General features: G+C 35.7%; 1 protein-coding gene across 3 annotated transcripts in view; it reads left to right on the top strand.

Moving 5' to 3' along the window:
- Positions 1–23,204, top strand: part of LIN28B (lin-28 homolog B) — a 133,876-nt gene that overhangs the window by 31,751 nt on the left and 78,921 nt on the right. The window lies entirely within an intron of this gene.

Genomic DNA, 23,204 nt, shown 5'->3' with positions numbered 1-23,204 from the left:
AGAATGTAGAGAGGCAGGAGGGAAAATGAACGTTAGCTTTACAATGTGTTAGGATTAAAAGATCAGTAATATCCTGTCCCTGTCTTTAAGAAGCTTGCAGTTAGTGGCATGTGTGTGTATGTGTGTGTGACCAGTGGTTACCACAGAGTGATAAGTGCTAGGATAAGAGCATTAAGGCATTGCCTGTGCTTTTAGTAGTGAGAAAAGCTTGATGAAAGGAGAGGCCATTTGAGATTTGCTGTGGAAATACCTAGGAACTTGCTAGCCTGGGAGGGCATTTCGCATCATACTTGTCCAGAGATGAGAAGTGAAAAGACCCTCTACAAACCAGTGTGTAGGTAGAGTGCCAGATGCTTGCTGGGTGGAAAGAATAGGCAAAGGGCATGGAACTGTGCTGGAAGATGGAACTCTCAGGCCTGGGTGGGCCAGCTAGAGATTAGGCAGGTTTATCCATTGGTCCCCACCTTAAACATTGCTATTTATGAATTTCCAAAGTACTCTTGCCCCCGAAAGCTTCATTGGCTATTTGTTTTTAAATAGAATTTAGATTTTTTTAAGCCAGGCATTCCAACTCTTCATGACCTGATTGAATCTACTTTTACAGTCTTTTGTGTCATACTTATTTAAATTGTTATCATTGTCAAGTCACAATGTAGCCTATATGTCTTTGCCTCTTCCTCTTGGCACAGACAATACTGTCTTTCCCCTAAATTCCTTTCTACATTTGCCTCTGGAAATTCTTGCCATCTTTGAAAATCCAGCCCCCAATTCAGATCCTTTTGCTGAAGACTTTCCTCATCATTCTAGCTAGAATTGCTTGCTTACATCTTATAAACTTCAAAACTCTGTCACAGATTGTCTTCTGTTAAATTTTGTTGTCTCCAACTAAATTGCAAACTCTTGAGTGGAATTGTCTTACCAAATTTTGTATTTTGTGCAATATAATGCTTTTCATAATTCATACACAAAAATATTTCTTGAACATTAAAAAAGTGTAATACATTAGGAATATTTCCCCTATCTTCCACTGAATAAAAGATATGGATGTTATTCAAGAGAGCATATGTAAACTTTTTTAAGAAAACCTAGTGTTCAACTTATATTTGCTTCCCTTTTAATATCACTCTTGTATGTTCATTATGCATCAATTTATACATAGTATACTCTGCTTTTGTGGGCCCAGAACACTTGTGGGCTTCTGCCCCCCCTCTTTTTTTTTTTTTTAAGCAGAAAAGATGGTGGCTTCTGTGCTGCATTTATTGCCACAGTTTATTGCTAAGTCTAAAATGTCTGCAGTATATTGGAGGGGAAGGACCTACGTGTCTCATTCTCTAATTAAGTCCAAAGAGCTTGAACTTTATTCTTTTTTCTTGGATAAAACTTCCGCCGGTGACAGTTCCTTTCATATATACTGATTTCCAGTCTGGAGGACATGCCTTTCTTACTTCTCCCTATCTCAAACATTCACCAAAGTGCTCTAGTTGGCTAAGAAAAGTTAGTGTCATTTCTGACTCATGTCTCTTCTTTATCCTTCATGTCCAACCAGTAATTGTTGTTGCTGCTTTTATAATCTCAAAATGTCACACAACTTCCTATCATCTGTACTTGAGATCTTAATGATCAGAACCCAGTGTTGATTAACTACCTAGGTTCCATACCTAAAAGAGCAAAGACCTGAATGTTAGGCAAATCAGAGAAAGAAGTTTTGGAATTAGACAGGCGTAAGATACGATTTTGAGGTCTTTCTTCCATTGGTGAGCTTCTGCAAGTAGATCGCTTTCCAGAGGAGACTTTGGTGGTAGGCAGTCTTCATCAGGACTTAGCTCCATCAGTTCATTCAACAGATTGAACACCTAGTATGTGAGATATAGCAATGAGCAGAAGAAGATGAACAAAAATACCTTTTTCATGCACTAACTCTTATTCCCCTACCTCTTTTTTATCTTCTGTTTTCACTGTAAAAGATAGCAACATGGACTAACAATACTCAGTACAAAATATGGTATCTCTAAGAAATTCCATAGTGATATTTGAACTCTGGAAAACAGTCTCAGGAGAATTGGCACATGTGCATTAAAAAAGGTTTTATTAAAAAAAAAAGGTTTTATTTTGGGAGAAAAGAAAAAAATAAAATAACACAGATGATGGCTGTAAGTCTGAATTAATTATACTTTGAGGTACATATTGTATTATTCTTAATAAAGAGAAGTAGAGGTTAATGATTCACAGCAGGATTTCTCAATCTTAGCACTTTGGGCCAGGTTGGAGCTTTTGGGCCAGATAATTCTTCGTTGTGAGAGGTTATCCTTTGCTTTATAGAGTATGTAGCAATATCTCTGACCTCTATCCACTAGATACCAGGAACACACCTCCCCAGTTGCGTTAACCAAAAACATGTCTCATCATTGCCAAATGTCCCCTGGAGGACAAAATTGCCCCTATTTGAGAACCTCTGATTAAATGACTTTGTTAAGTGCTTTACTAAATATCTAATGTTTCATAATAATTATCTGTAGTCTTTTGTTTATACAAAATTAGTCTAAATGATTTTAGAGGGCCTGAACATTTGGGATAAGACCAATTAATTCGGAATATATTTAAATAACAGTGTGAACTGAAAGCTAAGTATGAAACATTCTAGCATTTTATTTTCAGAATGTCATATTGTATCATTCTGATGATAAATGTCGTATATGTTGACTATGGGAAATTTAGACAAAAGAAAGTATAATAAGAATTGCCCATTATCCCACCATCCAGAACTAACCACTGCTTACCTTTCATTTATTTTTTTAGGCTATTTACTGAAAAAAAAAATTTTTTTTTGCAAATGGGGAAAATAACTTTCAATTGTTAAATTACTGCCAATTTAAATTAGAGAAATTTTAAACTAATTAAACTATAATAGGAAACCAAATTTATAAATTAATATAGAAAATTTTGTCATCTGGGAAAGTTCAATAAAAAATTAATGGCATTATATGAACATGTGTTAATTTTTGCATGCTAAATATAGAAAGTATTGGTATGTTCTATTTATTTTGTGTAAAAATTTAGAAGGTCTTTATTAAATCATTGACTAGTTTTCAGTTTTATAGGCAAGAGAGTATTTTTTTCTCCTGGCTGATATGGAATTCAATTCTGCTAATTATATTTAGAGATGACCTTCATTTTAAACTATACTATTTGAAATTCTATAATTTAGTATCTTAAATTTTTTAAGTAAAATTCCATGAAAGAATCGTTATTAAAATTTATCAGTTTGTACAAGCTTTGATGAATCTATATATATAACAAAAGCATATTAAGTACCTTGTTAGTGTTATATGCAGTTGAGAGAAGGTGAGTTTTTATTTTTTTTAGAAAGGAGGATGTTTGGCCACAGAGCAGAGAGTAAAAAAACATTCTTGGCAGGAAAATTAATGCAGATAGTCAAAGGTAAAAACTGTCCATATTTTGAGTTTGAAAATTTTTATATATGACATAGGGAGTTCCCTGGGGCCCCTCTCAACTTGAAATTCCCAAATGGGTTTCAAAGATGCACAAAAGTATATATTCCTTTTTTATGCTCAGAAGATTACATGCTGACCTAGTTTTCAGTGGCAAATATACTTTAGGTCTGTCTGGCACTATAGGAATTAAAAACCTATATGAAAGGAACCTATGTTAATTTTCACTTAATGTGAAAGGAAATAGCCTTTATTGTACCCTCTTTGAATGTTTGTTTCTCAACAGCGATTGATTCATTATCTGCTCATCCACATATTTGTTAGTTGTCACCCATGTATCTTTAATCATTGAGATTCCCTTTCTACACTCAGACTGGATTAACATTTTCATATTGTGTGCACTTAAATTGTTGGCTAGGCTACTCATTTTCTCAACACAACCACGAGGAACAGTTGTGCTGAGAAATCTAATGTCCAGCCTTAGTCTAATGTCAGTAATTTTGTTCCTACCATATATTCAAAGGTACGCCTGTTGCTATCAGTTTCTGCTATGGATTTCATGCTAGAAATTTTCTCTTGCCTCCTGGATATTTGGCCCATTCTCAAGATAAATGCTAATCAGAATGGAGGTTGGACTTCACAGTAGGTTCGGGAACATCTTATTTTAGCTAGTTAAAAGAAAGCACCACAAAGGATCCTGAATATATTCTTTCTCATTTTAAAATTCACCTTAGCCTTTGCTTTCTTTGTGCTATTATTTTCCCCATCTCTTCTAAAATACTGCTGTTTTGAAATCTTTCACTCATTTTGCTCCTCTCACTGTGTTGAGTATGTGTGTTTCTCCTCTTGCTCAATTTCCACCCCCACTCTCTTCCTGGTGTAAAGAGCTTCTGTAGGAAATTGATAATCGGTGTCTTTCTGCTTCAAAGTCTTTAACACATGGAGCTGGCTGCTAAGAGAAATTGACCAGGTTCCTGTGATCCTTGTCAGTTTCTCTGATTAATCAATTTTTCTTTACTGGGGAAGCTGCTTCTAACAAAAGAAAACTAGCTTGAAATTTCAATCATTTGCCCATTGCTGCCAAGCTTCTATCTGCTCTTCTGTTCCTATATATCACTTTAGCTTTTTGTTATAAACTTTTAAATCTTGGCTTTCAGTTACCTCATTTATACTGGAGGATGAACAGCCAATTTCATTTAATTCATACATCCTTGACAATTACAGCTAATTTTAATACTTGCACGATTTAATTTGTAATATGCTTCCTATTCAGAAGGGAATGATTGCAAATCAAAATGAGTGCATTTCTTTCTTAACTCTTGTTGACTTTCCTACAAAACCAAGGCAAAGCACTTCCAGTGCACTTAAAAGAAAATCATGCTGTCCTAGAAACTAATGCCGGGAGATCTAGAAAAACCAGGGAGAGTTACTATATTACTTTTTCTTTAATAGAGGTATTTCTTTAAACATGTCAAGTACTATTATACTTAGATACAGAGTTAAAAGAATTTGTCTTTAGGTCATGGGCAAGTTTGAGCTGCCAGTTAGCTTGATAATAAGGTTTATAAGACCTGATGAGAAAATTTACAAAATGACCAAGATGTATTTGGACTATTCCTTAGGTATTATATAAAGGTGTTTACACATAGTGATATTAGATATAGACAAGACTATTCCTAGGAAGGAGTTAATTTGAATAACTTCAGGCCCAGTGGTGAGATTGAAGGATGGCTAATGCTTCAAAGCATGTTTTGTAAATGAGTATTCTATAGTGTTTAAGTAAGTGTTCCCTGAAAGGGAAAAAAAGTCATTCATTAAGTTCGGGAAATTCTTGGTTACACAAAGTTCAGCTAGTTTATTCACTTAATATATGACTTTTCAATGCCATATTGTAAGTATGCTGTCGGCTTCTGAGATAAAGATGCAGATTATGATATTTTACGTACTTGAGCTTGCACCTTGGTGGTACCTCTTTTTTTTTTTTTAAAGAATCATCTCATGGGGCATGGTTCCATGAGAACAAATTGAGAAATTCTTGGATGACGGTCACGAATTTCAGTTCAGTCACTCAGTCATGTCTGACTCTTTGCGACCCCATGGACTGCAGCACGGTCACGAATTAATCAATAGTAATTAATTTGTTGTTTAGTTGCTAAGTCGTGTCTGACTCTTTGCGACCCCCATAGACTGTGACCCCCCAGGCTCTTATGTCCATGTGATTTTCCAGGCAAGAATACTGGAGTGGGTTGCCATTTCCTTTTACAATTACCATATAATTATTATTGTGTAATAATACTGTGTATCAATAAATGTTAACATCTTTACTCTTTAGCTTATAATTTATCCTTAAATTGAAAGAAATTAAAGGTCTTTTAAACATCTTCTAAACATTTTAATGATATATTTTTATTTTATAAAACCAGAGATATAAATAATATTTAGGACATCCATTAAAGCTGGGAGAAGGGGGTGGTTCATCATATAAAAATAGCCTAACAGATGAACTAAAATCAGGTAAGCATTTAGAAAACCATTAGCCATGCATTTGGGCATTTAAAGGAGAGTGAAGATAGCTCAAGATTGGTAAATGGTATTGGTGGTGATTATAAGAAAGTTGTAATTTGACTGAAGGTTCTGTGTTAAGTGGAATAAAAAGAAAAATGGTACACATTTGTCTTTCACTAGCAGCTTGTGGGCCTCTGGCCTGTGGCACCTGGCTTCCTGCATCTTTTTCTTTTTCTTTTTTTTTTGCTTTTAAAAAATTGAGCAGTAGTTATTGTACAATATTATACATTTCAGATGTATAACAGTGATTCACAATTTTTGAAGGTATACTCCATTTATAGTTATTATAAAATGTTGGCTGTATTCCTTATGTTGTATAAAATATCCTGGTAGCTTATTTATTTTAAGAATAAGTTTGTACCTCTTAATTTCTTACCCCTATCTTGCTCCTCCTCTGTTCCCTCTCCCCACTGGCTTGTTCTCTGTATCTATGAGTCTGTTTCCTTTTTGTTGTATGCCTTAGTTTGTTGTATTTTTTTCAATTCCACCTATGTGTGTGTTTGAGTTGCTCAGTCATGTCTGACTCTTTCTGACCTCATGGACTATAACTCACCAGGCTTCTCAGTCCATGGAATTCTCCAGGCAAGAATACTGGAGTGGGTTGCCATTCCCTTCTTCAGGGGATCTTCCTGACCCGGGAATGGAACCCAGATCACCTACATTGCGGGCAGATTCTTTACTGTCTGAGCACCAGGGAATCCCAATTCCACATATAAGTGCTATCGTACAGTATTTATCTATCTCTGTATAACTTATTTCACTTAGCACAGTACCTTCCAAGTCCATACATGTTGCAATAGCAAAATTTCATTCTTTTTTATGGCTGTCCCCCTCCTTTTGAGTAGTAGCAGAGTCTGCTTGAAGGCAGCCTCCTTTATTACCCAACAGGATTATATCAGGTGTACTCTCCTGGCAAACTCTAGGTGTCCTAGAGTAGTGATTCTGAGCTTTTTTTTTTTTTTTTTTCAGTGTTAATAATTTCTGATCTCTTGCAGATGATACACCTTGGTGTAAATCCTTTCTCAGTTTGTATACTTGTCATGGTCCAGTAATGAACCGCTTACTTAGCAGCAGTTATCCTCAGACTGCACCAGCACTATTACTAGATTATCACCACTTCCGCCCTGCTCTCAGCTGGTAAATATCTTACCGCTTAAAACTGCCAGAAAGTCTTCCTATTATGAACTAAACCTTTTATTCTACAACCAGAGAAAAAAATGGTTTAAAAATTTAGGTGCTGTTTCAGAGATTGTAATTTTGCTACTTTAGTGGACCAGTAAGCACTAAAAAAAAAGGGGGGGGGTGACATGGTAACTGTTTAATAATTGGCTTTCTAGAAAAAATTGTGTCTTATAAGTTTTACTGATATAAGTTCTACTAATGTAGAATACAATTTAGAAATAATAACATATAATACTTTTTATTATAAATTCTGTGTGGCCAATTGATTCTCACAGAATATCTTCCTTTTTTTCGGAACTGTTTTTTGTATATAGCCAAACTGCTTGCAATTGATGAACAAATACAGTTCATACGTGAATGTTAAGTGATATTTTTACACTAATGAGTTAGGTCATAAGTCAAACAACAAAGACAAAGATGTATGTTCGAATTTTATTGTGACTTTTTTTGCTGAACTGGATAACAGATTTTGAATATTTTGGAATATTTCCTCAATTTTGTGCTATTTACAGTGTAACAGCTATAGAAATGAATCACTGTTATATTTAATCTGTATTATTAGCATTTTCTCCATCACTTTCCTAAGTGTGTAGACAATCAGTAAAATAATACATTGTGCCATGATTTGTACTACTTGCCAGTTTTCATGGTATCAGTACTTCCACCATAGCCAATCTGAAGCTATCAGTGTGATGTCAGTGAGGTGGAACTGGGGAGAAATGCACAGCGACACGCAATTATGTACTGGTTCCACTGTACATACTCAGAAGATGTAAATAACCTCACAATGTAGGTAATAGTAAAGGTAGTAAAATAATTAGGGAGTAATAACTTTTGAGTATTTTTTAAACCAAGTTTTTCATATAATTTATTTACTTTTATCTTTATGTTAACTTTTAATACTGGCCATGTTTAACAGCTATCTCATGAAATTCTTACAAATTTAACAATGAGCTGTCTTTAGCTGGTGTGAGTCAGCTCTGGCATGCTGCTGCAGAGCCTGTTTCTTATTTTGCCACGTAAGGGCATGTATTTGTAATTACTGTCAGTTCACAAGAGGGATATCATCTCTGAGTAAAGGAAAAAGCCCAACAAAGACAACTTGCAAGCACTGACATTGTCCCTATGTTTTACATTTCTTCAGTGCAGTGTTTAAAATGTCGTATGAGTTTCTGCACAGCTATAAGGGAGATACTGTCCTGGATAGTGTAAGTAGCATCCGAATGAGGCTAATTTTTATTAGCTAGTGAATACATACCAGGGATCACTTAAATATTTTTCTGGTTTGGTTGAGATAGTGACTTACTGTTAGTCTTAAGAATTTTGTTATCTTCAGTGGATGAGGAAAGGCACTTACAGATAAGAAAGAATGTAGAAAACAAACTCCAAAGACTTAAAATTTTGTGTAGTCTTTTTTTTTTAACCTTCCACACTGCATTGGCAGGTAGCTGCTGTGTAAGAGCTATTATTTCTCTAGGGCTGTTATTTTTGAGCTGTAGACAGGCCTTGAGCACTACGCTGTACACTGCTTCCTGCTGTTGATGAGGTCTACGTTTTTTTATATTTCTCTTCTTCCTTTTTTCCTTCCTCCCACTTCGATACTGAATTAGCTTTCTATTACCACAAACTTAGTGGCTTAAACAGTACCCATTTATTAGCTCACAGTCTTATAGGTTGGAGGTTTCCTCAGTGTGGCTAGGTTCTCTAGTGCTGGGTGCTCAGATTATCACAAGGCTGAAATCAAGGTTTCAATCAACTTGTTCTCATCTCTAGCTCAATGCTGTCTGTCTAGCTCATTCCTGTTGCTAGTACAAAATGCTTCTTTGTGACCATAGAGCTGAAGAATCCATTTTCTCATCAGCTGTGAGCCAGGTACCACTCTCGAGTCCTAGAGGCCTCATGGACCCAATATCTTCATGTCAGCAGTGGTGGGTCACATTCTTTGCCTGCTTCAAGTCTCTCTGCCTTCCCCTTTTGTCACCAGCCAGGAAAAAATTCTGTTTTTGAGAAAACTCATGTGGTTAAATAGAGCCCAAGACACACCCCATAATCTCTCTTTTGATTAACTCAGGGTCAACTGTTAGTAACTGTAATTACAACTGTGTAACATAATGACAGGAGTGATATTCCATCACCTTCACCAAGGAGGGAATTATTAAAGGGTTAGGGATGATTGTGAGTGACAGAATTCTGTCTACCGCATATACTATATGCATCATGTCTCACTTTTAAATATGATGGCGATGTTAACACTTTGCATGTGATAAAACTCTAAAAATTATATCTGAACCTAATAGCTGTTTCCTTCAGATTAGAAATTAATTTTTAGTATACATAACAATTTAATCTCTTGAATTAGCAACTTAAAATAATGGAGTGAAGATATTAACATTTATAAAATAGTGAAGACAAGATTGTATTTAATCCTTAAGTCTAACTAGTAATTAATTACTTAAAATGTATTAATTAAAAAGGCAACTTATTTTTAACATCTAAATGTCGGTTCAGAAAATCAGTTAAAGGTACTTACCTAAATGTGGAGTAGCTAATACACTTGTATAAAATATAGATTCTTATGCCTGAACAGGTAGTACAGCTAATATGCTTTCTCAAGAAAAGGGAGTTTCACCAAGTTAGAGGGAAAAAGGTTGAAACTCATAATAGATAAAAAATTATTCTTCACTGAAGAGGTAGGCTTATAAGGAAATAGTTAAGCAATAGCTTATGGCAGAATTTATTTCATTATTGATAATAGTACAAATATTGACATTAAGAAAATCTATAAGAATCAGCATATGTTTAAATTATGATATATCCATACAGTGGAAAAACTTAACCTATTCATTCATCCAGTATTTATTGAATACCTACTACATGTAGGTGTTCATTTTGCTCAGCTTTGGATAAAATGTTAGTTATTAAAAAATAATTTGAAGAATAACTAATGACTCAGAATATGTTCTTTATGAGCTGTTAAGTGTTATAAAGCTAAATTTACTAAGTACAATTTTAGTACTTTTACTGATACGAATAGAAAAATTGAAAATAAATACAGTTTTAATGTATTTGGCTACACTGCGTGACTTCCAGGATCTTAGGTCCTTGACCAAGGATTGAACCTGTGCCCTTGGCTGTGAAAGCACAGGCTCTTAACCTGTGGAACTGCCAGGGAATTCCCCCCAAAAATTTTGATTGGTCCTTCCTTTATGTTTTCTTAATCATGTTTGTAAAGAGGTTGTATACCTTTCTTTCTTCACCCCAACATTTACACTCTGGTGATCTATAAAACATTGCTGAGTTCACATAACTGCTGTATTACATGTCTGTTATGACTTTCTGATAAATCATTTTGAGAATTGTTTTAGTATCATAAACTGCTGTATATTAAAACAGTGTAATCTGTAACATGGAATACTTTTCTGGTGCCATGAAGTTTAATATCATATTTTTTCCTAAGTTATTCAGCAAACAAATGTCTCAATAGAAAAAAATGAAGATAAAAAAGTCTTTTTACTCAGAAGGGAGAGAAGTAATAGCATGGTTTGGTTATTTTGGAGAGAGCGAAAATGCTCTGCTCGGGGAAGGAGTGGGAAGAGCAAATCACAGTTAGGGAGTTTCTAAGAAGAACTGATGCTTTTGAACTGTGGTGTTGGAGAAGACTCCTGAGAGTCCCTTGGACTGCAAGGAGATCCAACCAGTCCATCCTAAAGGAGATCAGTCCTGGGTGTTCATTGGAAGGATTGATGTTGAAGCTGAAATTCCAATACTTTGGCCACCTGATGTGAAGAACTGACTCATTGGAAAAGACCCTGATGCTGGGAAAGATTGAGGGCAGGAGGAGAAGGGGACGACAGAGGATGAGATGGTTGGATGTCATCACTGACTCAATGAACATGGGTTTGGGTGGACTCCAGGAGTTGGTGATGGACAGGGAGGCCTGGTGTGCTGCAGTTCATGAGGTCACAAAGAGTCGGACACGACTAAGTGACTGAACTGAACTGAATAATGTATAATGTAAATATATTATTTCATTTCATTTCATCTTGGTATTCATTTGTATTAGAGATTATTTTAAAATGAGAAGATTAAAGCTCAGAAGGTTGAATAAACTTGACTGACATCATAGAGTAGTAAGTGCCTTAACTACTATTCGCATCTGTGACAATAGAGACTTTCGTATTATATTTTTGGTGGGAGAATGGAAATTTAATTTAGTTGTGTGCTTTCAGTAGCTATACAGTTTCGCTGGAGATTTTGAGATGTGGAAGGACCTAGAGAAAAACATGTAAAATGTCTTTTTTCTAATGAAACATCTTCCTGTCCAATATCTGATGTTTGACTTAATGGTGAAAGTTGAAGAGCAAAGAATGTTGTAAATTTATATAGACTTACTATTAAAGAAAATTAACAGCTTATTAAGGTGCCAAAACTATATATTCTATGCATTGAATATTATTCTAGGCTATGTTTCTATGAAGGAAATATTTAAGTCTATGCTGTTCATGGGATAATCACTTATAAAGAAAATCACTTATTTTAAAAAAATCACTCTTGAAATGGATTAAAATTAAAAATTTAGTTTCTCTGTTGCAGTAGCCACATTTCAAGAGCTCAGAAGCTAATATCAGTAGCTGTTGTCTTGCACAGTACAAATATACAACATTTCCATCATCACAGAAAGTTCTGTTGGACAGTGCTGACTTAGATTATTCATTTTTATTTTATAGGAAATAATTTGTTTAGTAGTTGTCAGCTTAACTTTTAATCTTAAGAATTTTTTAATTTGCTAGTTACACCATAGTTTTCCCACTTATATTTATTTGGGATTAGAAGGAGACTAGAAATTGATTAAGACATTGTTTATTATGGCTTTTTAAAAACCATTTTAAAATTGATTTTTGTGCTTAATATTTAAAGGCATCGTATATAGTTGTGGTTAATCCATATTCTTATATGGATTTTCACATATCTATAATTGGTATTGTATATCATTCTCTTCTATGAATATACCATATTATCATCATTATTATCAATTGATGTTTAAATATTTTGTGCCATTATTAATGATGCTGTACTGAACATTCTCCTATAAGTCTTCCAGTACACATATGTAAGAATTTTTCTAGACTGTTATCTCAAAATAGAAATTTTGAATCATGTGGTATGTGTGTTTTCAACTTGATGCAGAAATGCTAAATTGTTTTCTTCAGTTCAGTCACTCAGTCGTGTTCGACTCCCTGTGACCCCATGAACTGCAGCACACCAGGTCTCCCTGTCCATCACCAACTCCTGGAGTCCACCCAAACCCATGTCCATCAAGTCGGTGATGCCATCCAACCATCTCATCCTCTGTCGTCCCCTTCTCCTCCTGCCCTCAATCTTTCCCAGCATCACGGTCTTTTCAGATGAGTCAGCTTTCCGCATCAGGTGGCCAAAGTATTGGAATTTCAGCTTTAGCATCAATCCTTCTAATGAATATTCAGGACGGATTTCCTTTAGGATGGATTGGCTGGATCTCCATGCAGTCCAAGGGACTCTCAAGAGTCTTCTCCAACACCACAGTTCAAAAGCATCAATTCTTCAGTGCTGAGCTTTCTTTACAGTCCAACTCTCACATCCATACATGACTACTGGAAAAACCATAGCTTTGACTAGATGGACCTTTGTTGGCAAAGTAATGTCTCTGCTTTTTAATATGCTGTCTAGGTTGGTCATAACTTTTATTCCAAGGATCAAGTGTCTTTTAATTTCATGGCTGCAGTCACCATCTGCAGTGATTTTGGAGCCCAAAAAGATAAAATCTGTCACTGTTTCCACTGTTTCCCCATCTATTTGCCATGAAGTGATGGGACCAGATGCCATGATTTTAGTTTTCTGAATGTTGAGTTTTAAGCCAACTTTTTCACTCTCCTCTTTCACTTTCATCGAGAGGCTCTTTAGTTCTTCTTTGCTTTCTGTCATAAGTGTGGTGTCATCTGCACATTTGAGGTTATTGATATTTCTCCCGTCAGTCTTGATTCCAGCTTGTACTTCATGCAGCCCAGCATTTCTCATGATGTACTCTGCATACAAGTTAAATAAGCAGGGTGACACTATACAGTGTTGACGTACTCCTTTCCCAATTTGGAACCAGTCTGTTGTTCCATGTCCAGTTTTAAGTGTTGCTTCTTGGCCTGCATACAGATTTCTCAGAAGGCAGGTCAGGTGGCATGGTATTCCCATCTCTTTAAAAATTTTCCACAGTTTGTTGTGACCCACACACAGGTAGAAAAGATAGAGAAGCATGGTAGAAAATATAAATGTTGGATGTTGTTAGGAACTACTCTAATAAGTTTGTAGTTGGAGTACAACAAATATAGTTAGTAAGATTAGGAGGGTTGGAAGGGTAAGGAGAGACCATTGGTGAAATGCTTTAAATGATCAGCTTAGAATATAGTTCAGATATATTCCTAAATCAGGTCATGGTGTGATGAAAATGAATGTTTGTGGACAGTACAATTGCTTTTGAAATTATTAGATGTCTAAAAATGATTTTAATGAACAAGTTACCTTGCCTGTAACTTTAAGCCTATTTTTATTAAAAATACTTGTCCCTATACTTTCTTACACTTTTATAGTTATAATTTTGTATTCTGAACTTTAAAACGTTTTTGCTCAGTGCACCATGATACACTTTATTCTGCATCTTTACCTTTTTTCATGGCATCCGGTCCCATCACTTCATGGCAAAAAGATGGGGAAGCAGTGGAAACAGTGGTTGACTTTATTTTTCTGGGCTCCAGAATTACTGCAGATGGTGATTGCAGCCATGAAATTAAAGACGCTTACTCCTTGGAAGAAAAGTTATAGCCAACCTAGACAGCATATTAAAAAGCAGAGACATTACTTTGCCAACAAAGGTCCGTCTAATCAAGGCTATGGTTTTTCCAGTGGTCACATGTGGATGTGAGAGTTGGACTGTAAAGAAAGCTGAGTGCATAAGAATTGGTGCTTTTGAACTGTGGTGTTGGAGAAGACTCTTGAGAGTCCCTTGGACTGCACGGAGAACAAACCAGTCCATCCTAAAGGAGATCAGTCCTGGGTATTCATTGGAAGGACTGATGCTGAAGCTGAAACTCCAATACTTTGGCCACCTGATGCCAAGAGCTGACTCATTTGAAAAAACCCTGATGCTGGGAAAGATTGAGGGCAGGAGGAGAAGGGGATGACAGAGGATGAGATGGTTGGATGACATCACCAACTCAGTGGGCATGGGTTTGGGTGGACTCCGGGAGTTGGTGATGGACAAGGAGGCCTGGCATGCTGTGGTTCATGGGGTCGCAAAGAGTCGGACATGACTGAGTGACTGGATTGATGGATTTATTGATTGATTACTTTTGAAGAAGATCATTCCAGTAGTTTTATGTGAGGTTATCAGTTTTCTCAGAAAGGGAGAGACAGTAAAAACAGTGATATAAAGGAAACGGAAACATTTTAGAGAAAGAATTAACAAGTCTCTATTATAGATAAATGGAGTAAGGGAAGAGGAGAATAAAAAATTTTGAACCCCAGACAATGACAAACTTGAAGTATAGCTTCACAGGTCGCGCCATTGGTAAAGAATCCACCTGCCAGTGCAGGAGCCTCAAGAGATGCAGGTTCAATCCCTGGGTTGGGAAGATCTCCTGGAGTCAGGCATGGCAACCACTCCAATGTTCTCACCTATAAAATCCCATGAACAGAGGAGCCTGGTGGGCTGTAGTCCATGAGGTCCAAAGAATCAGACGTGACTGAGCAACTGAGCACACTATATACATAGGTTCTTTGTTAAATAATACAGTATCAACAAAAGTAAGTAATGCCCACCAATGGCATTTCTGTTAAGATACCTTGAAAATTTCAAGCTATGCCTGATTATCAAAATGTGTTTTTCGTTGAAAGATTTGACATTTGGTGACAATGAGAAGATTTTGATGGTGGTTGAATCTGCCTGTGCTAAGAAGTTCATACTTACACTTAACTCAGAATTTGTAATCTGCGTGTGGCTGGGCTCACATCCTGTAAAAATTAGTCTCAGCTTTAGTGAAGGCTGACACTTAACGGGTTTCGATGCCTAGCCATCCCCATTAGTGTTAGTATTCATCAGGAGGAACACTAGCCTTTCATCCTTAATTTATTCCCTGGTGTCTATTTGATAAGGTGGTTTCTTTAGATGCCTTGGAAAAACTGTCTTATTTAAACACACTGATACACTGAGGAAAGAAAGTTTCCATTATTGGAGAAGTCTGATTGTTCAAAGAATTATTTTAAATGTTTTTATACTGTAAAATGTGAGTAGTTTTTTATCCACCTGATTTGTTTTAATTATATATAGAATAGTTTTAGATATAATAATGTTACACAAATCAATCCACAGTATAACAGAATATTGAAGTTCATATGTCTAATTGCTGGATCACAATTTTAAGAAGTGTTTCATGTTGTAAAAATTAATAAGTAAAGAAGTTGGAAATGGTTGAAGTTCACTGCACTACAATTTATTGTATAATTCAAGTCCTGAGACTACATTCATAAAGTTCAGAAGAAGGAGGATATGAAAGTAACATTTTGTCATTTTATTTAGATTATTCGATGTTAAACTTTAGTTTGAAAGGTACTTAACAATGAACATACCCTAAAATAGTTTAGGATTAGATGATTTACTTTATCTTACTCTTAGTATAATAGTTTAATTTATATTTAAAATATAAATAGTAATAATAGCCTAGTAATTATTTGTGACTTAAAACTTTTTTGACAGTCACCACTTATATTTAACTGCCTGTTTTTCTCCAAATGTGCCAGCTGTGTCATGTGACAGCTTGCATGTATAAAAAATTAATTTCTTCTTGCTCATTCATTTCCTCTTAGAATCCAATATTATTAATCATTCACTGACATGGACACTTAAAGTCAGTTTTTATTTTAGATGACATATTGTTTATAAAAGTAGTGAGAGATATTTAATGAGTGAAATCTTTTATTCCAAATATATTTTAATTCCATGTACCACAGTATAGTTGCACATTGGAGTCATATACATTGAAGTAAAGTGCATAAATCAATATAGGATAGGATAAGCCATGAATCTTTTTCATATTAAGTCTATTTTAACTTTTACTTTGATTTTAAAAGCTTATAGAAACTTGTCAGGAAATTAAAAGGAAAGTTACAAAATAAGAAAACTATTTGCAACGCAGAGGCAAAAGTTTACTGTCTTTGCAATATAAAGAAGTCTTCTGACTTAGTAAGAAAAATAAGCATCCTTGTAAAAATGGGCAAAGGACAGGAACATAGAAATTCATAAAAGTATATATAGAAATTAAGTTTAAAGCAGCATTTAATGCATTAAAGTTTGGCAAATTTTTATTATTATTTTAATGATCATACCTGATGTCAGTCAAGTTGCAGGGAAATAATCAGTCTCATTTACCTCTGGCAGAGATACATGCTGATAAAATTTCTAGGGTATAATTTGACAATACGTGTCAAAAAATCTGTAAAGATGGATGTACAAAAATGTTTTTATCATAGGATCTTTTAAAATTTTATTTTATTTATTTATTGCACCAGGCACTCGGAATCTTATTTCTCCCACTAGTGACTGAAGTTCCCCCACCAGGGGCGCTTACCCTCTTCTGGAAGCATCTTTTGGGTCTTTTTATTTTTGGCTGTGCAGTGCTTCTCAGGGGATTTTAGTTCATTGACCAGGGATTGAACCCCTGTCCCTGGTTTGGAAGTGCAAAGTCTTAACCACTGGGCCACTGGGGATGACCCTCCAACACTTTTTATAACAAAACATTAGAAGCAATTAAATGTTCATTAGGTAAATAAATTATGAACACCCGCATAATGTAACACTGTGTGGCCTGTTTTATAAAATGATGTTTTCAAACTTAGATTGTTCAACTGTGTAAGTGCCCTTGATTTCTTTGGAGGAAGTTTGAGGACCCTCGAAGAGGAGGAGGCAGAATATGACTTCATTCTGCTTCAACCACATCAGCTTTGTCTTACTTGTTTTTGGTTTTGTTTTTATTAAAGTATAATTGACTTATGATACTATATTTATTTCAGATGTACAACATAGTGATTCAGTATGATATACTACAAAATAATCACCACAATACATCTAGTCACCACCTGTCCTTAAAGTCATTACAGTATTTTGACTATATTCCCTTTGCTATACTTTTTTCCCTCTGGCTTATTTATGTTATAACTGAAAGTTTATACCTCTTAATCGCTCATCTGTTTTGCTCATCCTTCTCTCCTCTGTGGCAACCATCACTTTGTTCTCTGTATCTGTGAGACTGTTCCTGTTTTGTTATCTTTGTTTCGTTTTGTTTTTTCGATTCCACATGTAAGGGAGATGGTACTCAATTCATCTTTCAGTGTCTGGACTTATTTCACTTAGCATAATACTATCTAGGTCCATGTATGTTGTCTCAAATGACAAGATACTATATTAGGGTGTGTGTGTGTGTGTGTGTGTGTGTGTGTGTGTATACACACTACATTTTTTTATCCATTTGTCTGATGATGGACACTGAAGTTGCTTCCATATCTTAGCTATTATCAGTAAGGCTGCAGTGTATATAGGGGCACATATATCTTTATGAATTAGTGTTTTTGTTTTCTTTAGAAATACTCTGAAGTGTAATTGCTGGATCATATGGTAGTGTTTTTATACAAAAGTTTCAAATAAGAGTCTGAAGAAAGAGTAGTGCATGTGCAACTTTAAAAGGTTCAGTGCAATGAAAAGTTCCACATGTTACTGCTAAATGAAAAATAGTGTGAAACATTGGGTTATAGTAACATTCAGTGTTTGAAAAAAGTCAGACATTGGGTTATAGTAACATTCAGTGTTTGAAAAAAGTCAAAGTTTGAAAAAACTTTGTAAAATTTACAGGTACTACTTGTGATAAGAGAAAAGGCAATAGCAATTACTTATACTTTTAAAATGTTATTAAATTTACATACAAATTTCCCTTTAAATGTGTTTGTGGTCAGAAGTAGCTTTGGCCTCGTTGGCTAGCTGTTCATGAGAACTTTATTTATATAATAGATGGTATGTTGTAACTGAGTTTCTCTTTCATTACTATTTTTAATTGATAAAATGGTTTAAGTTTAAAGAATATGTAAAGGAAATAAGCAGAACTTGGATAAAAAATATGTATTAAATTAAAAAAAAATAGAAAATGTTTCTTTACCTAAGAATAGTAACTGATTATAAGATCTACTATATGCCATGTACTGTTCTAAGTGTTTGACATATATTAGCTCATAGAATTCTTATAATAACTCAATTTAGGTACTCTTATTATATACTGAGAGCTTAAGTAATATGACCCAGGTCATATTCAGACTACATGGGTATATCTTCTCTTGTTTTCAAAGAATTCCTGTTCCTTGAATTACAGTTTATAATGCTAATTGCCTTAAATTTCAGGAGTACTCAGATGGTAGATGTCAAAATATATAAACGTACTGACATGTTTGTATATATTTTATATCTTGTTTGGATTTTCAGGTTTTTTTTTAATATTTATTTATTTAGCTGTGCCAGGTCTTAGTTGTGGCATGTAGGATTCCGCTCCCCAACCAGGGACGGAATCCAGCCCACTGAAGTGGGAGTGCAGAGTCCTAGCCACTGAACCTTCAGAGAAGTCTAAAAATTTTCAGTTTTTTTTATCTCATCCTGTTAGAAACATTTAAAACCTGCTGCTGCTGTTGCTTCACTCATTGCTGCTAACTTATGCAGAAAGGAAATTAAGAGGATCTTCTAAGTCAATTCAGTGCCCATTCTTATTAAAACATTTTTGAAACCTGTCTCTGGTAGGCGTGGCCCTGAGTTACTGTGTTTGCGTTAAAGTAAGTTGAGCATCACACTTACATAGAAATGTGTAGTGTCTATATACTGTGCCTCTGGAACATGTATAAGTCATTTGTCCTTGGAACATACACAAATCAGTTTTTTATATTTGAAGATGGCATTTCTTTTAGTATTATTTCCTGGTCCAGACTTCCCACTGTCAGTAAGATTTATGCCTGACTTATTTATGGTAGTAACTGATTGTCTTGACCATTCAAATACTTTCTTATCTGGGATCCTGTGGGCCTTCACAAAGCTAGGTAAAAAAAAGTTGGGAGAGATCCAGGTGCATTTAGACACCAGTCATTTCTATGGATGTGCTTTTTCTCAAGAAGAGATAATTCATTTCCAAAATTTTAAAAATTATGAAGATTCTAAGGGAAAATGGGACATGCGTAAGAGAAAGGAAGAATTATTAAGTAGGGCAATGAAGTATTCAGAACAATTGGATAGGGAAGACAGGAGAATATAAATTTTGGGTTAAACATGCTAGTGAAAATATCATGGAAACTGAAACAGTGTTACTGAAAGATGATAAGCTAATTGTAGAAATATTATATCCCTATAAATAAAAGGGATATATGAGCCCTTCTCTAAGATTTTCTTGATAATAAAAAAAGAACATATTCCTTGCTGGAAGTTGATTTTTTAGCAAGTATTTAAACAATAGAGATAAAGGGGAGGAAGGATTAAAATATATAGCACATCATAAATTAATCTTAAAGTTACATCTTTTTCTGTCTTGATTATTTGGAACAATTTGTAGCAATGTAGAGATTGTATTGTGGCATACCTGGGGCATTGCCGTACATATATCCAGTGATTTATCCAGTGAAAGAATTAGAGCAGAGTTGTGGAACTTGTTTCATGCCTGGGAAGATCCCCTGGGGCTTTGTGACCCTTCTGTGATCATTGGAGCAGGTTGGACACTTGAAGAGATCCTCTGGTTTTTTTAGAGGAGGAGGGTTTGTTCATTTTTTTGCCCAACCTTGCACCAGCCATAAAGATTTTCTCCCATGATACATAATACCCCACAATCTGATACATTGCTTGGAAAATGAAAGTGGTCATGCAGTTTATAAAAAAATTTCAAAATAATCTATCTTATGGTCATACCTATGTTTATTCTTTTAGATTAATAGAACTGAGCTGTATAGTTATCTGGGGAATTCCCTGGTGGCCCAGTGGTTACGACTCCGCTCTCAGTGCTGAAAGCCTGGGTACAGTCCTTGGTCAGGGAACTAAGAACCCGCAAGCTGCACTGTGCAGCCAGAAGCAACAGAAACCTCAATCAAACAGTACAGTGATCAATGTTCAAACCTCCTTTGTAAAGTACCTATCAGATTTCTGACATAATTCTAAAACTGCACTGTTAAAGGTGGCAGTCACTAACCTGAGTGGCTATTTAAATTGAAAGTAGTACAAATTATAAAATATTTGGTTCCCCAGTTACACTGTCAGTATTTCAAGTGCTCAGTAGCCACATGTGGCTAGTTAGCAGCTACCATCTTGGATGGCTGAAATATAGAGAATTTTTATCATTTCATAAAATTCTATTGGTCAGCATTCCTTTAGAGGATATATGTTTTGAGGCAGTCATTGATTTTGCTTAATCTGTAGCTTTTAAAATGTAAGTTTATTGATGAGAAACCATTGTTTTTTCTTGAGTTGGGCAGATGTTGTTCTTGTAACTTTGATGGTGTATTACAATGGCAGTGGATTTGTGAGTTAGCTAACTCTACTATAGGGGAGTTTCATTCAAGTTAATCAGTAATGGAGATTTACAGTATTAAGCTGTAAAACAAAAAGTTGGGTTTGTGGGAAAAAGCATTATGTAGGTAGTAAAGAAGAACACTAAATTTGAAGACAGGAAATGTGATCTTGTCTTAGCTTTGCCACTAACTAGTTATAAGACTTTAGGCATTTAATTTTCCAAAGTTAATTTGCAATTTAATTTCTTTATCTCTGTATTATAGGTTTGAATAAAATATTTTTAACATCTCTTTTTGGTATAATATTAAATTCTGGGCCCTTTGTTCCATCAGATGGAAGAGGTAGTGCAAAGAGAAGGAGGTATTGATGAAGCTGTTAAAAGAACCTGCCTTTGTTCATGATCATCTTAGGAGAGAGCACTTAGAAACCACTAAACCACTGCCCAGGAATATAAGAAAGGCTCTGTTGGTCTTAAGTTCTAGCAGTTTACTCTAAAATATTGTTTTCATTATGTTCACTCCTTCTGCCTAAAATCTTTTTTTCAAAAACCTTCTTTTTAAAATTTTTAATTTGTATTGGTGTACAGCCAGTTAACAATGCTATGATAGTTTCAGGTGGACAGCAAAGGGAGTCAGCCATACATATACATGTATGCATTCTCCCCCAAACTGCCCATCCACGCAGGTTACCACATAACATTGAGCAGGGTTCCCTGCACTATACGGTGGGTCCTTATTGGTTATCCATTTTCAGTATAGCAGTGTGTACATGTTCATCACAAACTTCCTAAAAACCTTCTCATGCAGATCTGGGTTTAGATAGCATTTCCCCTGATCAACAACTGTGTGACTGTGAGCAAGTTACATAACCTAGCTGTCTCCATTTCCAGTTGGATGGGTGAAATGAAGTGATATCTCTTGGAACTTGCAGTCAATTCAGAGGGAAAGACACATTATTATAGTAATAGATGGGAAAGTCTATTATACATATGTGTCAGGTATTATAAGACAGAAAGGAAGGTTGTCACCTGAGACCTGGCCAAGGTAGGGAAGAGAGGAGTGGAAGGGTATTCCGGGTGGAGTAGAGTGCTCGTGGACACAGGGATGCAAAAGTAGGTGAAGCATTGAAAAGGATTAGAAGAGTGTGGTACGACTTAAGCCTGGGAATACAAGCAGAGGCTAGAAATTTAAAGGACCAAGAAGTTTAAACTTCATGCTGAACCCTGCAGGGGTACACTGAAAGTTTCAAGACTGGATATGTGAGCTTTGTTGTGAAGTATGAGGAGAGAAGGAACAAACCCCCAACATGTTCATTCTTGAAGCAATGTGGAGAATGGCTTAAAAGCAAAGAGACCAACTGGGAAGCTGTTATTCCAGTTAAAGTGAGATGTGAGGAAAACTCATATTAGGAAAATGGGGGAAAGGAGCCGATGCTTACAAGTGTTAAAGAAAATCAGTATGAGCTGGTGACTGGTTGATGTGGGGTTGAGGGAGATGGATGTCTCTGTGTGAAGCAACTAGATGGATGATGGTCAGTTTTCACTGGGTAAGGAAAACAGTGATGTGACTGGTGAGGTAATACAGTATGTGTCTCAGAGGCTATATCTCGGAACCAGACTGCCTGGTCTGAAATCGTAGCTTTGCCGTTGATTAGCTTTGTGGTGCAGGACTGGTTACTTTGTCTGTTTCTTTCATTAGATTCATTTACACATGCGTTAGTATGTGTAAAGTGCTTAGAATAATGCCTGGCAAGTAATCATTGTATGTATTTGCTGTTATTATTCATGGAGGATATGAATTAGTTAAGTTTTAGACATAGTAGGGAGTTGTTCAGTCACTCAGTCATGTCTGACTCTCTGTGACCCCATAGACTGCAGCATGCCAGGCTTCAGAGTCCTTCTCTATCTCCCCAGATCTGCTCAAACTCATGTCCGTTGAGTCAGAGATACCATCCATCTCATCTTCTGTTGTCCCCTTCTCCTCCTGCCTTCAGTCTTTCCCAGCATCAGGGTCTTTTCCAATGAGTCGATCGGCTCTTCACATCAGGTGGCCAAAGGATTGGAGCTTCAGCTTCAGCATCAGTCCTTCCAATGTATATTCATGGTTGGTTTCCTTTAGGATTGACTGGTTTGATCTCCTTGCTGTCTAAGTGACTCTCCAGTCTCCTCCAGCACTATAATTCAAAAACATCAGTTCTTCAGCACTCAGCCTTCTATATGGTCCAACTATCACATCTGTACATGACTACTGGAAAAACCATAGCTTTGACTCTATAGACTTTTGTTGGTGAAGCGATGTCTATGATTTTTGTACTGTCTAGGTTTGTCATGGCGTTTCTTCCAAGGAGCAAGTGTGTTTTAATTTCCTGGCTGCAGTCACCATATGCATTGATTTTGAAACCCAATA

The sequence above is a fragment of the Odocoileus virginianus genome, chromosome 19, assembly GCF_023699985.2.
Source record: "Odocoileus virginianus isolate 20LAN1187 ecotype Illinois chromosome 19, Ovbor_1.2, whole genome shotgun sequence".
NCBI classification, from domain to species: domain Eukaryota; kingdom Metazoa; phylum Chordata; class Mammalia; order Artiodactyla; family Cervidae; genus Odocoileus; species Odocoileus virginianus.
This window is presented reverse-complemented; position numbering and strand designations above follow the sequence as displayed.